The sequence below is a fragment of the Pseudophryne corroboree genome, chromosome 5 (genome assembly GCF_028390025.1).
Source record: "Pseudophryne corroboree isolate aPseCor3 chromosome 5, aPseCor3.hap2, whole genome shotgun sequence".
NCBI lineage: Eukaryota > Metazoa > Chordata > Amphibia > Anura > Myobatrachidae > Pseudophryne > Pseudophryne corroboree.
In genome coordinates, this window is record NC_086448.1 from 592026458 (window position 1) to 592049180 (window position 22723).

General features: G+C 45.8%; 1 protein-coding gene across 1 annotated transcript in view; it reads left to right on the forward strand.

Moving 5' to 3' along the window:
• The window catches only part of DSEL (dermatan sulfate epimerase like), a 38101-nt gene that overhangs the window by 10310 nt on the left and 5068 nt on the right, over nucleotides 1–22723 (forward strand). The window lies entirely within an intron of this gene.

Sequence of the window (22723 nt, forward strand, 5' to 3'; positions counted from 1 at the left end):
CGGTTCAGGTCTTTTGCTGTGCAGTGGTTACAGGCTTTGTGCACGGCAGGGGATCCGGTGCTGGTTTTTGTGCTCACAGTCTGTGAGGTCTGAGTGGGGCGTGGACAGCACCTGCTATATAAGGCCTCTTCTCAGGTTAAGCAGATGCTGCTGAATCTTTGTTGGTTAGTCAGTTCCTGAAAGTTAGCCAGTACTGTGTAGCTTTGTATTTGTTGTTGCTTACTGCAAATAGGCCTTGGGGTTTGGTACCACACTCTGCCAATCCAGACCTAGCAGTAAAACTGGAGTCAGTCGTTTAACTTGCTGAGGTTCTTTTGCTACTCTGTGAACTTAGCAAGTTTGCGGCTGTATTCTCAGACTTGCCTGCCTAAATCCTTTCTCACTGTGCAATGTGTTCAGGTGTCAGTTTAGTGACAGTAAACTGAACCTGTGCACTGCAAGTGAGGATTAGGATTGTGGAGACTCTCCTTGTGTCTATCATTCCATCTCTGACCAAGGAGTTTACTGCCACACCCGTTGGTAACCCTTTAGGGTTTTGCTGTTGCCCTTAGCAACAGCATTTCGGGTTCTCTACGTATTAAAACACAACATCTTGCTTTTTCCATCTGAGCATTCCTAATACTAGGGAGACACCCAGTTTCTTAGCCTCTGGGCTTCTCTGTTCACTTTGTGTTTATTTTGTTACCCTATCACCTTCTGTGTATGTAATGTCATATTCCCCAGTCTGTCTGTGAGTTCATTTGTTTTGCATCCCTATCTGTTCAGACACCAGTACATTCCTGCAGGCACTGGTGTGCATAACAGTTCAGACACCAGTACATTCCTGCAGGCACTGGTGTGCATAACACTAGGGTACTACTATGGTTCATAAAATCAAGTAGGGCACTATAATTGGGCATAAAACTAACAACTGCTGTGGAGAGGTGTCTCCCTAGCAGTGGCATCGCAAGGGGGGTGCGGCCCGCTCCCGGGTGTCACCCGCCGAGGGTTGGCACCAAAATGCCAGCTCCTGCTCAGTGACAGGAGCCGAGTGCTGCACTGTTACATTATGTGCAGCACTCGGCTCCTGTCACTGTGTAGGAGCCAGCACTGCAGGCACAGCACACCCCGGGAGGCAGCCCACACCTCCCAAACCCCCAAGTGACTAAAAAACGGGTGTTGGGACATGATGCCCCGCCCCTCCATTGACGCCCCACCCCCTTCCCACAAAGCCCCATCCCCTTTTTGGCCCCCCAAGTGGCGATAATGGGTGCCGGGTTGCGAAGCCCACCCTTCAAGTTAAGTCCCACCCTTCCCATGAAGCCCCACCCCTTTATTCACCGCCGCATTGGGTGTCCAGGAGGTAAGTGACGCCTCTGCTCCCTAGAAGCATTGGGAGAGGGACCCTTCAAAATGTTGCTATTGGGCCTACAAAGTTCTCGCTATGCCCCGTATCAGATGATCCCTTTCTGGAGATACTCTGCCCACAGGTGATCAGACCAAGCTCTAAAAGGCAAAATACAGTACGTTAGAGCCTTATAAATTGGTGCATTCTGAGTCCCCATTAGGCTTTTATGAAATCACCCTGATACTAAAATATGCCTCAACCATACAAAAACAACCATTGCTGAAAGAAAACAGACAAACAAATTCTGATCATGGCCATAAAAAGCAGACTTGAAAGTAATAGATTTTTATAAAACTTCATTGTGGCAGTAATCTGACAGTTTAGTTGGACTCTACAGTGATAATGGAATTTGTTACATTGTAAACCATTCTTCTAATCACCAGGCTAGAACTAGTGATTTTCCTTATGCATAAAGGACAAGTCAAATATTAATATGTTTTTTTGGGGGAACAAAATAGTTTAAGTTTTTGGATCAAATATGTATATAGTATTTTACATGTTTTGTTTTTTAATAATTCTGATAACTAGAAATACAAGCTGTCTCAAGCATTCCCAAGGAACATGTATGATTTATTGTACTGTATGTAATTGTAAATATTGCTTGTATTCACTTTTAGGGGGAAAATGTAATAAGGTTTGAGAATCAGAAAGTGAGATATTTGGGGGAGGTTCTCCTGTTTTCTTTTAAGTGGCAATCATTTACATGGCAAAACCAGGTAACTATTCTCCATGGACATAACATGCACGTAAATGGGCCTAATTCAGACCTGATCGCTGCTGAGCGTTTTTGCAGAGGTCTACAATCAGAAATCTGCCAACCATAGAGAGTGAAAACCCGGGCCGTGCAAGTGTGCGAATGCATGTGTACGCCATGTGAAAACTTTGCCAGACAGCGGACATCTGCAAATCCGTTCATAACTCACTCACCGTCAAATTATTTTTCCAGGCTGTGCAGTCTGTGCGAAGCCCAGGATTTACGCCTACAGTGCGATAGAAACAGGCTGATCGGATCCGGAGCTGACGTCACACACCCGCCCAAAAAATGCTTGTGAATGCCTGCAATTTCCCTGACACTCCCAGAAAACGGCCAGTTACACCCCCCCCCCACATAGTCCACTTCCTGCCAATCACCTGGCGAGCGCCTAGCATTCAACATTTTTGCACCATTCTGTCCCTGTTTGACGTTGCACCTGTACATTGTGGTGCATACTCATGCGCAGTCATTTGATAATCAATCGCTATGCGATTTCGCACAACAGCGATCATCACTGAATCGGGCCCTAAATCTAGTTTCTCCTTCATGGACTACATTAGGTTTATATGCTATGATATGTAACTTGTTGGGCTACATATGTAGGCTCTTGCAGGCAGAGCCAGTCTCCATCTTGTTCTTCTCTTTAATACTTCAGGTCACCCGTGCTCTGCTCCCTTGTCTCCTTCTCCCCCTTTACCAACTCTATCTCTGTCTGCTGGCCCCAGTGTTGGGTAAAGGATCACTGAGTATTCAATTGATTCCCACCCTTGACTCCTTCTAGCTTCAGTGAGTTGCCAGTCCATGCCTCATTTATCTATCCTGCCCAGCCTGTAATGTATTATTATTGTTTGATACTTAGGCTGTAGTATGCCATTGTGTATTGTACTTATACTCTGATACCCTGTTACTGTGAACTGTTTTCCTTGTGCGGCACAGCACATGTTTTTTGGTGCCTTATAAACAGAGCCGGCGCAAGCCGCTCAGCAAAGGCATGCAGTGCCTCTCCCTGCTCTGTACTGAGCTGATGTCCCCCTGCTGCTGCTGCTGCTGCGCCTGTCACACTCTATGGCAGGCAGCAGGGCCAGCGCCAGCAGCATGTAGCCTTGCCTCCCCCTCCCCAATATCAGTGCAGTGTGCTGACCTAAAAGGGGGCGGATCTACACATAACGGGGCGGAGCTACACAGGACCAGGCTGAACAGCAGGATGATCTGCTCCAGCCTGCCAGACTAAAGAGAGAGAGAGAGCAGCCCCTAACTGCCCTACACTCAATGGACCTCAGCTCCGATCGTGGCAGTGTTAGGAGGCAGCTGCTATGCACGGAAGCTCAGCTGTGCTGTGCGGAGACATTTCCTCCCTCTCCCCTCACAGGCAGAAGGTGCCCAGTACTACCACTACTACAGTCAAATGGGGCCCGCAACCAGTGCGGGCAGGCTTGGTGTCTGGCCACGCTGGCATTATGAAAGGAGGGGAGGGCCGCAGGGACAGAAATGCAGCCGGTGCCGGCCTCAGCCCACCCACCTTGTCCATCATCCGTGGCACTGAGTCAGAAAGGGGCGGGGCCTTGCTGTGTTCTTCAGAGGAAGGAGCAACCAATGGCAGCGCACAAACCAGACTGTCATTTCCTGAATCCTGCAGGTCAGCCGGAGATGAAGCACATGGGATGTTGCTGGCTGCTGTACAAGGTTGCGCTCAACAGCAGCATATGTGAGGCCATTGCAGTAACTGAGCTACCTATTATTGTTCTGTCTGATAGTTTCCACCTCAGCCTGTGATCACAGGGACTGTGGACTACAGGAGTTTGATATGTCTCTTCACTTACAGCACAAGGTCCCCTGCATCACATGTCGCCTGTACAGATAATTAATTATATGAGATCATATTCTTCCTTTTGTAATCAGGTGCTAGGGGCAAACAGGGGGCATGAGAGGAATGTGAGGGTGATGGGGGATGTTAAGGGCAAACAAGGGGCAGGAGGGGAAGCAGGGTGATGGGGGATGTCAAGGAAAACTCTGGGGGGCAAACAGGGTATGTGCTGAAGCAGGGTGATGATCACTGTACATCACACATAATAAACAAACAGTTAATAAGAGGTCAGTGAGACAGCTTAGTAGCCGCGAGGGAGACTGCTCAGGAGGGGTCTGGGTGCAGGTGTAAGTAGAGTAACCATTTTAGCCCTTTTGCCTGGGACGCTCATGGATTACACAGGTTCTGTGGCTGATTAAAACCAGCTGAATTGTAGGCTTGAAGTCAGCCAACCCCAGAACCTGTGTAATCCATGAGCATCCCAGGTAAAAGGGATAATATGGTCACCCTAGTATAAGAGAGGGAAGTAGGGAGTAAGAGGTGCAGGAGAGAGAGAGAGAGAGAGAGAAACTATCTGAGAGGTGCAGTTGGTGAAAGGAAATTGAGATGAGAGACACGGGCTAAAAGGGTAGCGGGGAGTGGCAGGTGCTCAGACACAGAGAGCATGTGGGGAATGATAGAGGGTTACCTGGGATAAGAGATACACTGTAAATAAAATATTTTACACACACATACACAAACATGGAGATATCTGCAATTATTCTCCTTTGTGGCACTGCACATAATGGCCTGTGTCAAATGAATAGTAATTGTTCACATTACTATTATTATTAAGGTTAGTGGCCACGCCTCCTCATTTGTGGTCACACACCACCAGTACTTTGACATATGTACCCTCTCCACAGCCCTGACCCCCAAACCTATTTAGGGCTGCTTACAGAAATTTCCCAGGCTGGTTTGGCATCCCAATCCGCCCCGTGTGTATGTGTAATATATGTTTGACTGTGTATGTGTGTAATGTATGTACAGTATGTATGTGTTTATGTGTGTGTATCTGTGTGTGTGTGTGACTGTGCGGCATATTGTGTGTAAGCGTCACTGCTACAGGGGGTGTTGCGTGTGTAAGCGTCACTGGTACAGGGGGCGTTACATGTGTAAGCGTCACTGGTAAAGGGGGCGTTACGTGTGTAAGCGTCACTGCTACAGGGGGTGTTGCGTGTGTAAGCGTCACTGGTACAGGGGGCGTTACATGTGTAAGCGTCACTGGTAAAGGGGGCGTTACGTGTGTAAGCGTCACTGGTACAGGAGGCTTTACATGTGTAAGCGTCACTGGTACAGGAGGCTTTACATGTGTAAGCGTCACTGGAACAGGGGGCATTACGTGTGTAAGCGTCACTGGTACAGGGGGAGTTACGTGTGTAAGCATCACTGGTACAGGGGGCATTACGTGTGTAAGCGTCACTGCTACTGGGGGTGTTGCGTTTGTAAGCGTCACTGGTACAGGGGGCGTTACATGTGTAAGCGTCACTGGTAAAGGGGGCGTTACGTGTGTAAGCGTCACTGCTACTGGGGGTGTTGCGTTTGTAAGCGTCACTGGTACAGGGGGCGTTACATGTGTAAGCGTCACTGGTACAGGGGGCGTTACATGTGTAAGTGTCACTGGTACAGGGGGCGTTACGTGTGTAAGCGTCACTGGTACAGGAGGCTTTACATGTGTAAGCGTCACTGGAACAGAGGGCATTACGTGTGTAAGCGTCACTGGTACAGGGGGAGTTACGTGTGTAAGCGTCACTGGTACAGGGGGCATTACGTGTGTAAGCATCCCTGGTACAGGGGTGCGTTGCGTGTGTAAGCGTCACTGTTACAGGGGACGTTACGTGTGTAAGCGTCACTGGTACAGGGGGCGTTACATGTGTAAGAGTCACTGGTAAAGGGGGCGTTACGTGTGTAAGCGTCACTGGTACAGGGGGCGTTACATGTGTAAGCGTCACTGGTAAAGGGGGCGTTACGTGTTTAAGCGTCACTGGTACAGGAGGCTTTACATGTGTAAGCGTCACTGGAACAGGGGGCATTATGTGTGTAAGCGTCATTGGTACAGGGGGAGTTACGTGTGTAAGCATCACTGGTACAGGGGTGCGTTGCGTGTGTAAGCGTCACTGTTACAGGGGCGTTGCGTGTGTAAGCATCACTGGTACAGAGGGGTGTTATGTGTGTAAGCGTCACTGGTACAGGGGGCGTTGCGTGTTTAAGCGTCACTGTGACAGGGGGTGTTACGTGTGTAACCGGCACTACTGCAGGGAGCATTATGTGTATACGTGTCACTGCTACAGGGGGCGTTATCTGCGCTGTCCCTTTGTAAAGTATGGAAGGGTGCAAATTTATAGTTTGCAGGAGGGTGCCGAACACCCTAGCACCGGCCCTGCTTATAAATAAAAGATAACAACAGTAGTCAACAGTAGAGTCAAAGTATATTTCAGAAACTATCCATACTCCAGAGCATCGTCTCAGGATACAGCCTCATTTTGCTTCCTCAAGCTGCAGCTCACTGGAAACTTAAGTTCAGCTTGAATGGAATTGCAATATGTAAAGCGCTTTTTTAAAGAAAGCTAAGAAATGCTGCTCATTTTGTGGCAATGAAACTTGCAATTCAATGATATCCTTTAAAAACCTTGAAAGTAGTGATGATTAAGCCCTGCTCTTACTCCAGTGTGTGTGATCATCTGTACCCTGTAGCCACTGCCACACCAGCATAATAGTATAATTAGATTTTACTAGCATGGAGAGTGCTGGTCAAGTTCCAATTTTAATAATAGTCAGCCTGAAGAGTACAGTGATGAATGGGCCTACACATAAGGAGTAGTAATAATAATAATAATAATAATAATAATGTTATATATATAATGCTTTTCTCCAGCAGGGCTCAAAATCATTTTACAAGCAGCAAAAACATAGCACAGAGGTTTAGTATTACAGCCTAAAGAAAACAACCCAAACAATTGTGAACATAAGGGGCACAGTGAGCTTAATGCAGGGTTGTGGCAGCCATTTGGTTACTATATTCCACATGTTACATAATTCACCGACGAAAGGTACCAGGTGGGGCAGCCATTTTGGGCGCACTACATAGGTTACCCTGTATGGACTAGGCAAGCCTAGAAGAGATTACAAAGTTGCAGTATACTAAAGCTAGAGGCAGAGCCCTTACATAACAATCAGTTCCAAGCAGGGGTTAAAGTGAGCCGGAACAGGGCGGAACTGCGTTCTGTCAGTTCCACTTGGAGACGGAACGCAGTTCCGCCTCCCCCGGCTCACCTAACCCGATGTCCCGGCGCTGCAGGGAGATGCCGGGCGCCTGCTGAGGTTGCGTTACCAGCGGGCGCCGTCTCCTTCTCCACAGCGGCAGCCGGAGGCAGGAGCTCACTACTGAGCTCCTGCTTCCGGCTCTGTCAGTGCTCGCTATGGGAGAGTGCCAAGGAGCGGGCGCCCAGAGAGGACTGTGGCGGGAGCGGGGCTTGGTGAGTATGGTGCCTCCCCCCCCAATATGTGTACTAGTGGCGGCGCTACTACTGGGGGCAAACTACAAAGGGGCAAACTACTGGGGGGCTAAACTACTGGGGGCTTTACTACTGGGGGCAAACTACAGAGGCGCAAACTACTGGGGGGCTTTACTACAGAGGGGCAAACTACTAGGGGGCTTTACTACTGGGGGCAAACTACAAAGGGGCAAACTACTGGGGGGCTTTACTACAGAGGGGCAAACTACTAGGGGGCTTTACTACTGGGGGCAAACTACAAAGGGGCAAACTACTGGGGGGCTTTACTGCTGGGGCAAACTACAAGGGGGCAAGCTACAAAGGGGCAAACTACTGGGGGCATTACTACAAGGGGCAAACTATAGGGGGGCTAAACTACTGGGGGCAAACTACTGGGGGGGCTTTACTACTGGGGGCAAACTACAGAGGGGCAAACTACTGAGGGGCTTTACTGCTGGCGGCAAACTACAAGGGGGCAAGCTACAAAGGGGCAAACTATTGGGGGCATTACTACAAGGGGACAAACTGCAGGGGGGGTTTACTACTGGGGGCAAACTAAAGAGGGGAAAACTACTGGGGGGCTTTACTACTGGGAGCAACTACAGAGGGGCAAACTACTGGTGGGCTTTACTACTGGGGGCTAACTACAAAGGGGCAAACTACTGGGGGGCTTTACTGCTGGGGCAAACTACAAGGGGGCAAGCTACAAAGGGGCAAACTCCTGGGGGCATTACTACAAGGGTGCAAACTACAGGGGGGCTAAACTACTGGCAGCATTACTACTGGAGGCTAAACTACAAGGGGGCATAACTACAGGAGCTAAACTACTGGGGTATAACTACAGGGGGGCATTACTACAAGGGGCTAACCTACTGGGGGCAAACTACATGGGGGCTAAACTACAGGGGCTAAACAACTGGGGGCACAACTGCAGGGGGCATTACCACTGGGGGCTAAACTACATGGGGCAAACTACATGAGGGCAAAACTACTGGGGGCATTACCACTGGGAGGCTAAACTAAAGGGGGGGTAAACTACTGGGGTCATAACTGCAGGGGCATTACCAGGGAGGGCATGACTACTGGGGCTAAACGACTGGGGGCATTACTACAGGCAACATTACTACTGGGGGCAATACTATACAGGGGCATTACCATTAAGGGCATTACTGATGGAGTGCACTGCTAATAAGGGCATTGTAAAGGGGGCACTTCATAAGTGGCACCACTCCTGGGGACATAAGAGGCACTACTATTGCGGGCATTGCATAAGGGGTGCTACTGCTGTGGGCATTACTGTATGGCCCGACAAAGAAGCTGAGCTCCCGGTCCGCCCTCCGTCGCTCTGCTCCTACCATCGCCGCCACACTGGAAGCCCTGGTTCCAGACTCCCAGCTGCAGCGGATCTGGGACCAGGCTGGCTTTATTATCCCTGCCGCCGCATTGAGCTCCTGTGACCACGGCACTACTAGTTCATATCTGTCGCTGATTGGCTGCCGGTCCGCAGCAGTTTTGAAATATAAGCGCCGTGGTCACAGGAGCTCGATGCGGCGGCAGGGATAATAAAGCCAGCCTGGTTCCAGATCCACTGCAGCCGTCCTCTGCCGCCCCGCCCTCGGACCTCTGCATGCCCACAGCCTCCTCTCCACACTATCTCCGAGGCCCACAGCCTCCTCCACTCCATGCCTACCACAGCCTACTCATCCACCGCACCGCAGACCACTGCCGCTGCTAAACAGGTAATCTTACCCTGCTGCCTTTCTCTCTACTTAGTCCCTACTATATACCCTTGCTGTCACTCTCCATGTCCCTGCTGTCACTTTCCATGTCCCTGCTGTCACTCTCCCTGTCACTCTGTCACTCTATAATGTGAATTTCGGCTCATACCGTGTGCTATAATGTGAATTTCGGCTCATACCGTGTGCTATAATGTGAATTTCGGCTCATGCTGTGTGGTGTAATGTGAATTTGGCTCATACTGTGTGGTGTAATATGAATGTGGTTCATACTGTGTGGTATAATGTGAATTTCGGCTCATACTGTGTGCTATAATGTAAATTTCGGCTCATACTGTGTGGTATAATGTGAAAGGGGTCCTACTATTGTGGTGCATAATGTGTATAAGGGGTATATGGTGTGGTAAACTACACTGAAGGGCACGCCCCCTTTAGCATGGCCACGCCCCCTTTTCAGGAGCGCGTGCGCACCTTCGGCACACACATAATTACAACCTTCACTTTTCCATACCCCCACTTCAAAATTTCCACTTGGGTGCTACTACTGTGGGCATTATTACTATTGTGTAACCACACCCCTTTCTTTTTGAGACCACACCCCCTTTTTGCCACGCGCGCCTACGACGTGCGCAATACCTTTGTTTCATGGGCACCGTGGGGAGGGGGGTGAGTTCCACCACCTCTCTAGGACCACTTTAAGCACTGGTTCCAAGAATTTTTCATCCCACCCACAGGTGTACAAGACGAGGCACCCATCTTTGGTGCACCACAAAGGTTACAATGTGTGAGATAAGCCATACAAGGAAATAAGACATATACAGGTGACTGAAATGTGTGTAATATGATATGCTCTGAATGAATAGACAGCGTTGTTCACCCCGACCATGAAAGAACGATCTGAAGCAGCCATGTGGGGTGCGCTGCATAGGTTACATCTGCTGGGTGTGCAATTAGAAGAAGTATTACATTCAGGTGGAGGAAAGAAAAAAAAAAAAACAAGTTCAATACAAAGGTATAAAATGGCAGTATTAAAACAATGGTGACAGCATTATAAAAACCATGGTAAAGTTAATAAAAACTTAAAATTACAAATAATGGAGTAAACTGGAATAAGCCACACATTGTGGCCTGCGCTTAGCATCTTCCTAGTTTGCAGTTTTGTTGCATCCAGCACCTTGTTTAGTGCTACTGGGCCACAGCACGAGACTGCCCCCGAACACAGTCTCTGATGTACGTGGTAACAGAATGATAACCAAGGTGGCATAAGAATAAAAACATATAATAATAATAACAACAACAGATAATGTGGGTGGGCCAAAGTCCAAATCCAGTCCAAACTCCAATCCTAACTTTGGCCCTAATTCAGACCTGATTGGTCACAGCAGCCGATCAGGTCTGAGCTGTGCCGGCGCCGCAGTGCGCCAGCGCATTCCAGACAGCCGACGGCCATCTCAGCCCTGCGATCGCCTCTGACTGATTGACAGGCAGATTCTGGGTGGAAGGGGGCGCGGCCCAGGCAACGCAGACGTGCCTGTACTGTGCGGGGGGGCGGGCCGTGGTGGCGCGTGTGATGTCACATGCAGCTCCTGTGACCCACACAGTGATGAGTAGCTACCTGCCAGCGCGCAGGAGCTGCGCAGGTATGGAGTTATTCCTAAAGTACAAAAGCATCGCCGCTGTGCGATGCATTTGTACTTGTGCGGGGGGGGGGGGGGTTAGGCCTGACATGCAGGGCGGGCTAGCCCTGTGCTGCCCACCCCCGCATGTTTGTGTGACTGATCGTAGATGTGCCAAATTTAGCACATCTATGATCAAGTCTGAATTAAGGGTGCAGTATGGTTTGCCGGCGGTCGGGGTCCCGGTGAGCAGCATACCGGCGCCGGAATCCCGACCGCCGGCATACTGACAGCTGGGTGAGCGCAAATGAGCCACTTGCGGGCTCGCTGCGCACGCCACCCTGTGGGCACAGTGTCGCGCTCCCCGCGCCACGCTATCTATTCTCCCTCCAGGAAGGTCATGGACCCCCTAGAGGGAGAAAAGATGTCGGTATGCCGGCAGTCGGGATTCCGGCACCGGTATGGAGGTCGCTGGGAGCCCGGCCGCCGGCAACCTGAAGACCACCCCTGAATTAGGCCCGTAATGCTTCAGATATGCTTAAGATGCAGGCTTCAAGATGGCAGGCACACCATCTTGTGGCCATTAGGCATCGCACTTCTTCCACTGCTGCCTCCATCCACTCTTATGTCAATGAAAGTGCAGTAAAGCCAAAACAGGACTTTGCTGTGTATGCACACATGCTCAGAAGACCATTCAGGGTAGATGCAGGAGGATGGATAGAATTGCCGTGCCCATGCTCCATATTTCGTAATTGTGCCCTGTAATGTAATGTTCAGATTTAAGGGATGCTGTCAGTATTGTCCATATGGAAAGATGTAGGTTCTGTTGGAAGATTAATAATGGATGACAATAAAGAGGGAACAAGCAGCAGATGAAATACAAGTTAGATTTTATTTGAGAAAAAATGTGTGAAATGCACATTCAGTTGTGTAGTTGTTAGACAGCATTTTAGCAACCTCTGAAATGCACAGTTAATAATACATGAACCAGGCTATGCTGTTCCCTATGTGTATTCAGTGGCAAATTCTACATCTTTCCTCAACTCTACCTTACATTAGTTATGTTGGCTGTACATTCTGTATTTCCTTAGTTATTCATCTTCCAGCAGAACCTACGTTTTTCCATGTGGACAAAAGTGATACCTACCTTAAAAATAGTGAGTGCAATTTAATAAATTTTTTTAACCTGTTGTGTAAATGTGCTCCTAATGTATAGGGGGCATTGTACTACAGCAACAGTCAGAATGGGAAGTCAGGGGTTGGGTACAAAATACTGGCAGATCCCGACAGCCAGAATCCCCACACATCCCGGTAAGTATTTTTACTGTACCCCTAATCCTAACCCACCCCTCCCGCAGCCTAACCCTAACCTTCCCCTACCTCAACCTAACCTTAACCTTCCCCTCCCGCATCTTAACCCTAATCTCACTCTCCCACAGCCTAACCCTAACTTCCCCCTCATGCAGTTATGTGACTGGCGGTCGGCCGGTCACTATACCGATGCTGAAATCCTGCCTGGTGGAAAGGCCGACATTCAGCATGCTGACTGACATGGACTATTCCCTCTTGTGGGTGTCCACGAATTCCATAGAGTGAGAATAGAACTGTGGCGAGTGCAGCAAGCCACTGAATTCGCTGTGTGGCGAGCGCAGCGAGCCAGCAAGGGCCTACGTTCCGCTCGCCTACCCCCCACTTGCAATCTAAATCCCGGGATCCCGATGTCGGTATGGTGACTGGCGGTATCCTAACCATACCTCCCAACATGACCCAATGCTCTGCTCCTGGACTTCCCTCTTAATGTATGATTGCCATCACATGTGGTGAAACACCTTTCTTCTCCATTAACTTTTTCAACACAGGTGCTGGCAATCATAAATTAAGAAGAAAGTGCAGAAGCAGAGCATTGTGTGCCTGCTGGAGAGGGTCATGTTGGGAGGTATGTGGTATAGGGGGCACTATATTGAGGGGTATGAGGGCCAGTGTGTATATAGGGGCAGTATATGGTGGAGGGTGCAGTGTACATAGGGGGTGTGTGTGTCCTTGTCCTCCAGTGGCTGCCAGCGGTACCACTGAGTTGAGGAGCAGCGTTAGATTAATGTAATCGTAAGTGGAAATCAAACAAAAGGATAGAAAATCCAGTCAATTTTGAATATGAAAGGTTGTTATACATGGCAACTGCCACATAAGAACTTACCACTACCCCCACTCTCTCTCTCCCCAGCATTCACTCTCCATATTTAGCATCTGTGAAACAGTCAGATCAGTGTTTTTACATAATCATCAGCAGGCTCTAACAGCTCCCTTCATGATCACTTTCATTTTCATTTGGGCTGCGTGGCAGCCTCTAGTGGCAACCGACGCACATAACAGAAGATGAGGAGCAGTCAGCCAATTATTATTCTCTGACTCTATAGAACTTGCTTCCCTGCACAGATCAAGAGACACTCACTCTAGATTCCCTCATTAACAGACTCAAGACTTTCCTATTTACTCACACATTTCCTTAATGTTCCTTTAGTGTCTACATGTTCTCTGTATTTTATGAAAAGCTTATCTGTACTTCATTGTTTCTGTAAAGTATTATGTTCATTCTATGAGATACATATGATATCCCAGCAGGCGGGATACCGGCTGTCACTATACCGACAGTGGCATCCCGTCTGCCAGAATCCCTGCTGCGAGACAGCGAGTCCCCCCACGTGTTCTATGCTTTGCTTGGCACAGCATGGTGGGTCCATGCCTACTTGGTTGGTGGCATGGACCCACCAATTGAGTGGGAATACCCCTCGCATGTCGGGATGCTGGGTATCGGTATTTCACTCGCTGTTGGGATTCCGGCGTCAGCCTCATGAATGCTGGGATCCCAACAGCCGGTATATTGACTGCATCCCCATTCTGTTAAGTGCCTTGAGTCCTTTTAGAGAAAGAGCACTATATAAACAAAATTATTATTATTATTATTAGGCCTACCAGCACCCTGAGCAAGATTTTTTTTGTTGCGCCCCCTCCCCTAATGCCCGTGGGCATGGCCTTGCAATTATATATTTCGTAATCAAACTATAAATATATATATTATCACACACACAATTAGCAGCCTTACACATAATGCCCACATTAGTGCTCCTTACACATAATGGACACAATAATAGCTAATAATGAGCGGCCGGCAACTCACTGTTTTGAGGAGTGTCCTCAGTAATGAGCGGCAACTCACTGTTTACGAGGAGTGTCTGGAAAAACTCAGGCATGCCCAGCCATTGAAGAGGAGGGTTCCTGACGTCTGCTCCAAGCCAGATCATCGCAAGTCCTGAGCTGTGCATGGACTGCACAAACATTTTGTTTGTGCAGCACTCTACACAAGCAATTGCAGCCCTGCACAGCCCTAACCCCCTCCCTTGTAGGCGGCGATTACCTGGTCGCAGCAGTGCAAAAAATAGCCTGCGTGCGACCAGGTTGGAATGACCTCCATAGATTGTAAGCTCCACTGGGGCAGGGACTGATGTGAATGGCCAAGTATTCTCTGTAAAAGCGCTGCGGAATATGTGTGCACTATATAAATAAATGGTAATAGTAATAAAAGTAATAATAAAAGCTTAATTCCTTGGGAAGGGACCGGAAACTGATATTTTTTTCGAATACTTGTAATGTTTTAGTGTAGTCACCACAATCTTGATTAAATCAATATAAATAAAATGTAATTATAATACATAAGAAATCCTACCCATTTGTATCTCTCTACATCTTGAAGTAATAAAAGAGCACACACTACAAGTAGCACCCTCTGCAATGTCACACAGCCCTGGTTTTCAGTGAGGACTTCGGCTGGGGGGAAGATTAGTAAAATGTATTGACAGGAAAGCAGTGCAGGCTTTAGGGCTGCTGGCATTCAAACGTTGTTTATGACTCAAGTTTCTAATGCAAACACAAGTACTGTAAGTGCACATAAACAAAGTTAAACATTAAACCGATCTTTATTCACACTTGTATTTGTGTTCATGTAAGTTTCCGCTTGTTATTTGGGATGTTTCTTATTGGATTTGATCTCCATAGGTGTACTTTGCATTATGCAGCATTTTCCATTCTGTTGCATTGAAATGAATAAGGTACATAGCACTGTTGATTGTTGTCCCCCCCTTGGAGTAATGATATAGTAAATCTCTGTAGATATGGACAAATAAGTTTCATGTGTTCATTTGAGTTTATTTTACAGAACCTTGACAAGTGGTCAGGCTTGGACAAAAAAAAAAAAAAAAAACGGGTTTCTGTCTATTTGGTCAGTCCTGGGCCCCACTATTTTTGATGGCAGCCCTGACCCTCACCCTATGTATGTTGCTCACTGCTCAGTTTCTCATCCTCTACCTGCTTTTTCTCTTAAACAATCTGATTTACGCACTTATGTGTGGCCATAATATCTATTGTCCTTTAAGGATGGGCCGCTCATGGGCCAGTGCTTTGGCCTTGCCCCCCACGATAAAATTTGCCAGGTAGCCCCTGGCCGGCAACATGGATCACGCCAGATTTTTTTTGAGATTTTTGCAAATTTATTAAAAATAAATAATTAAGAAATCACATGTACATACAGTAAGTATTCACAGCCTTTGCCATGAAGCTCAAATTTGAGCTCAGGTGCATCCACTGATCATCCTTGAGATGTTCCTACAGCTTAATTGGAGTCCACCTGTGGTAAATTCAGTTGATTGGACATGATTTGGAAAGGCACACACCTGTCTATGTAAGGTCCCACACTTGACAGTGCATGTCTGAGCACAAACCACGCATGAAGTCAAAGGAATTGTCTGTAGACATCCAAGACAGGATTGTCTCAAGGCACAAATTTGGGTAAGGATACAGAAAAATATCTGCTGCTTTTAAGGTCCCAATGAGCACAGTGGCCTCCATCATCCATAAATGGTAGAACCACCAGGACTCTTCCTAGAGCTGGCCGGCTAAACTGAGCGATCGGGGGAGAAGGGCTCTAGTCAGGGAGGTGATCAAGAACCCGATGGTCACTCTGTCAGAGCTACAGCATTCCTCTGAGGAGAGAGGAGAACCTTCCAGAAGGACAACCATCTCTGCAGCAATCCACCAATCAGGACTGTATGGTAGAGTGGCCAGACAGAAGCCACTCCTTAGTAAAAAGCACATGGCAGCCCAACTGGAGTTTGCCAAAATGCACCTGAAGGACTCTCAGACCATGAGAAACAAAATTCTCTGGTCTGATGAGAGAAAGATTGAACTCTTTGGCGTGAATGCCAGGCACCATGTTTGGAGGAAACCAGGCACCGCTCATCACCAGGCCAATACAATCCCTACAGTGAAGCAAGGTGGTGGCAGCATCATGATGTGGGGATGTTTTTCAGTGGCAGGAACTGGGAGACTAGTCAGGATAGAGGGAAAGATGAATGCAGCAATGTACAGAGACATCTTTAATGAAAACCTGCTCCAGAGCGCTCATGACCTCAGACTGGGGCAACGGTTCATCTTTCAGCAGGGCAACGACCCTAAGCACACAGCCAAAATATCAAAGGAGTGGCTTCAGGACAACTCTGTGAATGTCCTTGAATGGCCCAGCCAGAGCCCAGACTTGAATCCGATTGAGCACTCTGGAGAGATCTGAAAATGGCTGTGCACTGACGCTTCCCATCCAACCTGATGGAGCTTGAGAGGTGCTGCAAGGAGGAATGGGCGAAACTGTCCAAAGATAGTTGTGCCAAGCTTGAGGCATCATATTCAAAAAGACTTGTGGCTGTAATTGCTGCCAAAGGTGCATCAATAAAGTATTAAGCAAGGGCTGTGAATACTTATAGTATGTACATGTGATTTCTTAGTTTTTTTAAGTTTAAGAAATTAGCAAAAATCTCAAAAAAAAACTTTTTTTCACGTTGCCATTATGGGGTATTTTGTGTAGAATTTTGAGGGAAAAATGAATTTATTCCATTTTGGAATTAGGCTGTAACATAACAAAATGTGGAAAATTGAAGCGCTGTGAATACTTTCTGGATGCACTGTATGTACTAGCTATTTTTCTAAAGCTCAGTAATTTCAGTGGACTCTTTAAAAGTTTGAAATGCAATTGAAAGGAGTTGACTATTGAAATAAAGGGTGTTTTTTTATCCCCAACTTATTTGCGTAGAAGAAATAAAATATAAGAATTACACGATTGTAGTCAGGGGTTCAAAAATATGGTGTGCACATCTCTATTTCTCGTATCCTCAATTGTAAATTACTGATTTATTGTTAGATTCTCCAGAACAAAGGAAAGTATTTCCAGTAGACCCACTAGAAAAGACATAGGGGGTCATTCCGACCCGTTCGCACGCAGCAGTTTATCGCTGCGGTGCGAATGGGTGTGGAATGCGCATGCGCGGTGGCTGCAGTGCACATGCGCGACGTTGCCCGGCGACAGGGGTCGCCGGGTTACGTCGCGGCTTAAGAAAAAAGCGGTCACAGGACGGACCGCAAAGAAGATTGACAGGAAGAGGGCGGTGCAGGGCAGATCCGGACCGTTTGGAGCCGTTTTTGGGGAGTGGTGAGTAAAACACAGGTGTGCCCAGGAGAACGGAGGGCGGACGAGTGACGTCAAAGCCGAGCCCATCATCGCTGGATCCAACGCACAGGGTAAGTAGGTATAGGCCTGGTCTTGTTTTGTGTGAAAGTTTTTTAGCTTAGCAGGGCTGCAAAAGCGATCGCAGCCCTGCTAAGCTAAAATACACCCCCCCATAGGCGTGGGCTAGTTGATCGCAGCAGCAGCAAAAAGTTGTTGGCTGCGATCTACTCGGAATGACCACCATAAGACAGCTAGGCACTCCATTATAGTAGGTAATATTCATCACTGGAAACGCAACTTTTTTTTTTATTCCATAGCCCTGATAAATTCTGTGAATGAACCTTGAGACATTTATTCAGGCTACACATTATAATGTATTTCATATTAACTGGTTAGCAGTTAGCTGCTACTGTAGTTAGAGAATCATACCCATTTTTTGTTCATATAGAGAATACAAACAGTTGGCAGTAAATTGGGAATGAATGGTGAGCCTTGCCCTAGGAAGCCTCATAACAATAGCAGCAGGGATATCATAATTTATATGCGCTTTCTCATTCATGTATGTATTTCTAAGTGAAATCAATACCTCAGAGATTTCATTATTCCTACACACTCTATATGTAACATAATAAGGATTTTTAACTCTTGCTGTGTACCAGCAATTTAACTTGCATAGATGATATAAATATATATTCTATATACTGTATGTATAATTTATTTTTAGAGCTTCATGACTAATTATTATATATAGCAATTAATTATAATTTTCTCATTAGTTCTAGTACAAACCATAACTTGAGCTTTATAAGAACCAGCCAGTGACATTTTCCTTTTTACAATTTGTTCGCTGTAAGAAGTAAAACATCTTCCTTGTGGATATTCGCATATTGAGAACTACACTACTAATACAGTATCTACATCTTTAAAACATTTTATTTACAAATTTCATTGCATTACAGAAAACATTGGCACAATTTATTTATGCACTGTTTTTACAAATCTCGAGAAGGACACATGTTCCCTTTAGAGCGAATGAAGATAAATTATCTGAGTTCACATTATGTTTGTTATATAAATTTGAAAATAATAATTTAGTTTTTTTAATGTCAATTTTTTATTTCAAATATAACAGCTTCAAATTTCAGGGGTACAAAAAGGGAAAGGGGGTACAGTACAGGTAGGGGGGGAAACATCAACAATAATGTAAGTATAATACATTCAGACTGTAGACAATAATATATTCACAGATGCATGTAAGAAGGTAGGTGGAAGGGTAGGACACAATTTAGTGACCCGGAGTTGGGGTGATGACTGGTTCATTCAGAGCAAATTGGGCTGAATCAGATTGGGCTGAATCAGCTTAGGCCTGGGTAATTTCTGGGAGGGATGAGGAGACAAAGCCAAAAAGTTTGATTCCAACTCACAATGAAAAGTAATCTTTTGAATAACTTTGGAAATGTGGGGGAGTGATATTTGTTTACAGTTCTGATCTATGGCAGCTCTTTCCGCAATAAGTATGTGGCCTAATACATATTTTTTGTAGGGGCAGTACAGAGTCTGGCATCAGATGGAGCAGTGCTACAGATGGGTCCATGTTTATCTTGGCCTTTAATAGAATTAACTGAGATTGGGCAGTCTGACTTAATCCCCCGCCGTAATGACTTAATCCCCTGCTGTATTGTTCTCTGTATTGTATTGCAGCTGAGAACAATTGATGAAGGTTTTATGTAAATAAACCATATTGTGCCTAGAATCTATCTGTATGTGAGGAGAGGGGATCAAAGACGTATGAAGGACATTATTTATTAGGTTAAATACTCCCCCCCCCCCCCCCCCTGAAATGCGGCTAAACAGGGACAAGACCAAAAAATTTGATATATATCACCAACTTCCCCACATTGCCACCAGCAAAATTTAGAACAGGAGGACCAAAACAGGTGGAGTCTATCAGGGGTCAAGTACAGCCTATTCAGCAATTTTGTATGCATCTCAGTATGATTAAGACATGTTGACATATTGTATGAGGACATGTTGATGTTATTCTATTGAGAATGAGACAAAACAACTCCTAAGTCCTCCTCCCACTTAATTTGCACCTTAACCTTGGGGTTGGGTAGTAAGGCAATAAGTAGTTTATACCAAAAGGAGACCTCGCCCTTATAATCAGTTCTATACAACCTAGCGTAAACCTGGTGAGTGTGCTGGTTAATGTCTTTGGTGGTAGAGGGGAGCGTTCTCCACCAGTGTCTAATTTGGTAGCTTAATCGTGCTGATTCTGGTAACTTAAAATTAGATTGCAGGGTGGGGAAGGATGTCAGAACTGATCCATCAAGCAAGTCACTCAAAGAGGAGAGACCATAGAGGTGCCAATGGGAAACATTAAAATTCGGAATCAGTTTTACTAGGGCACGGAGAGATAGAGATGTGAAGGTCGGTGGAACAATAGCTAGTTTTGCCGCCAAAGAAAATAATAATTTAAATTCTTGTAAACATTCACAATCTGCTGCACCATGAATAGCGGCATACTGTTTTCACCAGGATAGTTTTATCCATAAAACATGCGGAAATATCTGTTTTTGCATGTTTTTAAGGTCAAAATTAAATATTACTAGCATTTAACAAAATAGGAAGCAAGACATATCAGAGATATCGGTGCCAGCACTTGCAGGAAAAATCCTCATACTTTTCTATGGGGACGGCATAAAGGAGCTGCTGTATATAGCAAGCTCTGCAAATGTAGCTTTTTAGAGATTGCCTGCAATAGCTAGTGCCTTCTGAAGCCAACTGCACCTCAGTGAAGCTGCCCTGCAAGAACGGGGTCTTGTAATCCCTCTCCGATTGGATGGAGTTAATCGCAATGCTCATCTCAACTCCTTTTGTACTGCACACGCATGTCCAGTTGGCAGCACATGGACACTTGCACGGTGCATTCCAAACCAGCTGGTAAAGTGATGGTGTAAGCCATGAGTACATGCGCCTTCCAGGTGCTGTGGAACTAGACATTCCAGCATGTTGAATACCCCTGGTGACTGCAGGATGATACAGGTTCAGTATGATTTGCCAGTGTACGGGATGTTGGCAGTCAGAATATCGACGTCAGCCTCCCGATAGTGGAAATCCTGACAGGACTGTTCCCTACACCCAAACCCTAACCCCTCCCTTCCATCATCCTAACCCTAATCTCTCCCTTAGTCCCTGACCCTAACCTCCTCCCAGTGGTGCCTAAACCTAACCCCCCTTGCCTGCAGCCTAATGCTTACCCACCCCCTTAGTGCCTAAACCTAACCTCCTGCCCCCTTCATGGAATAAATGTGCACACACAAAAACACACCTACACACACATGTACTAGTTCACAGCTGGGTGCTGGTGAACTTTTCTGTGTGTGTCCAGGATGGAGTGATAGGTGGAGGAGTCAAAACTGAACAGAGGGGTTAGGGTCGGAAAGAGAGAGTGTGATGGGACGTAGACTGAGGTGACCCAGTATATGCTGGGTCCATTAATGTAGTTTGTACGTATGTGTATGTATGTATTAACATGATATGTTATAAATGTGTGTGGCTAGATTGTGACCTTGTTGTATAATAACTGTAAGCCAATATGCAGGGCGGTTCATAAGTGTGGAAACACCCTTATAAAAAGGAAATGAGTAAGGAAATATTAATCCAGTGTCTACACATATGATATGGGACTGGGGGACAACTTGCCCTAAAACATTTTCCCCACTCCCATATCATATGTGTAGACACTGGATAAATATTTCCTTTTCATAAGTGCGTTTTTACACTTATGGACCACCTTACATATTTGAACAGAACCTTGGCTACCAAATAATAACTTTTAACAAAGTCTCTTGTAGTCATCAGAATAAACCCATTCTGTGCACATTTATGAAGGGTTATAAAAAAAGTGGCCTAAAAGACATTCTCTATAATATACTGTATTTAAAGACTTGTATTCTTTTGGCCAACCTCTCCTTCATATATTCAACATTGCAGCCACTATTAATCTATATCTCTTTAATAAGGGGTCTATTTACTAAGCCTTGGATGGAGATAAATTGGACGGAGATAAAGTTCCAGCCAGCCAGATCCTGTCATTTTTCAAACCCAGCCTGTGACATGGCAGTTAGGAGCTGATTGGTTGGTACTTTATCTCCGTCCACTGTATCTCCATCCAAGGCTTAGTATATGCTACAGGTGGGTTAACTTCAAGGAGACCCAGATGGGTAGATTCCCAGAAAAGTACTTCAACAAACAACTTGAATATATAAATACAGTGAATGAATTTATTGTATAATTAGCTAAGGTTATTGATCAGTTCAGCAGATGTTGAATACAGCAATCACATCAGCATACTCAGGAGCCTCGCCCTCTGTGTCTAGAGGCTGAGTTATATTCAGATCATCCTGGCAGTTCTGCAGTCCGTGTTTCACCCAGGCTGTCTAGGCTGCTCTAACATTGACAATTTCTATCTTATATAGGCTGGAGAACTCATGAGTAAGCTTATTTCATATGTACAATGTTCATATTATGAAATATACATAAATGCTAAGAAACAGTAGGGGGCACTGTTGCCTCAATTTTGAGTGTTAGAAATAACATAAAAATACCAATGTGTAACATGGATTATATAGATTAACACACAAGGTGAAACACCTTTGTCTCAATATGAAGACACAAACATTCCAATGTTGACATATGTCTAACTCCAAACACTTGTCTTATTTTTGTCTGTCTTATATAACCAGACAATAGACATTGCCCGTGCTTGTAAAATATACCTGTGTCAGGAATACTGTCACACACAGAACATATCAGTTTGTAATAAATATATGTATATTTCCCTTGTATTAAATATATATATTTCCCCCTTCTTGTCCTATTAAAAATACCATATTATATTCATAACAAACACCAACCACCTTTCTAAAGAAATTAAATTAAGCACTCATATAATAATTAAATGATGTTAAAAACATGACTTGTATATAGTCTGTATGCAACCTGACATGTAATGGGTAACTAGTCTTATCTTCAGTATGTTTACTCATTCTGTTCTTTGTATTTGGTGCTAAAAAACACATGAGACCATGAGACTGATAACAGTGAAACTTGCATTTTTGTATCACTCCTTACAGTATATAGACCTCTAGATCTCTATTGAAGATACTTTTCCTATTATATGTGTGAACTGCATCTCTGCCCTAGCAAGTTAATAGACCTTACTAAATAGACTTACTAGAGCTTCTAAAATGAAAATTGGTGTTGACCAATCAGATTCTGTCTATCATGTTATAAGCTGCAATAGAGAAATGATGCTGTAACTAGATTCAGATTGGTTACATA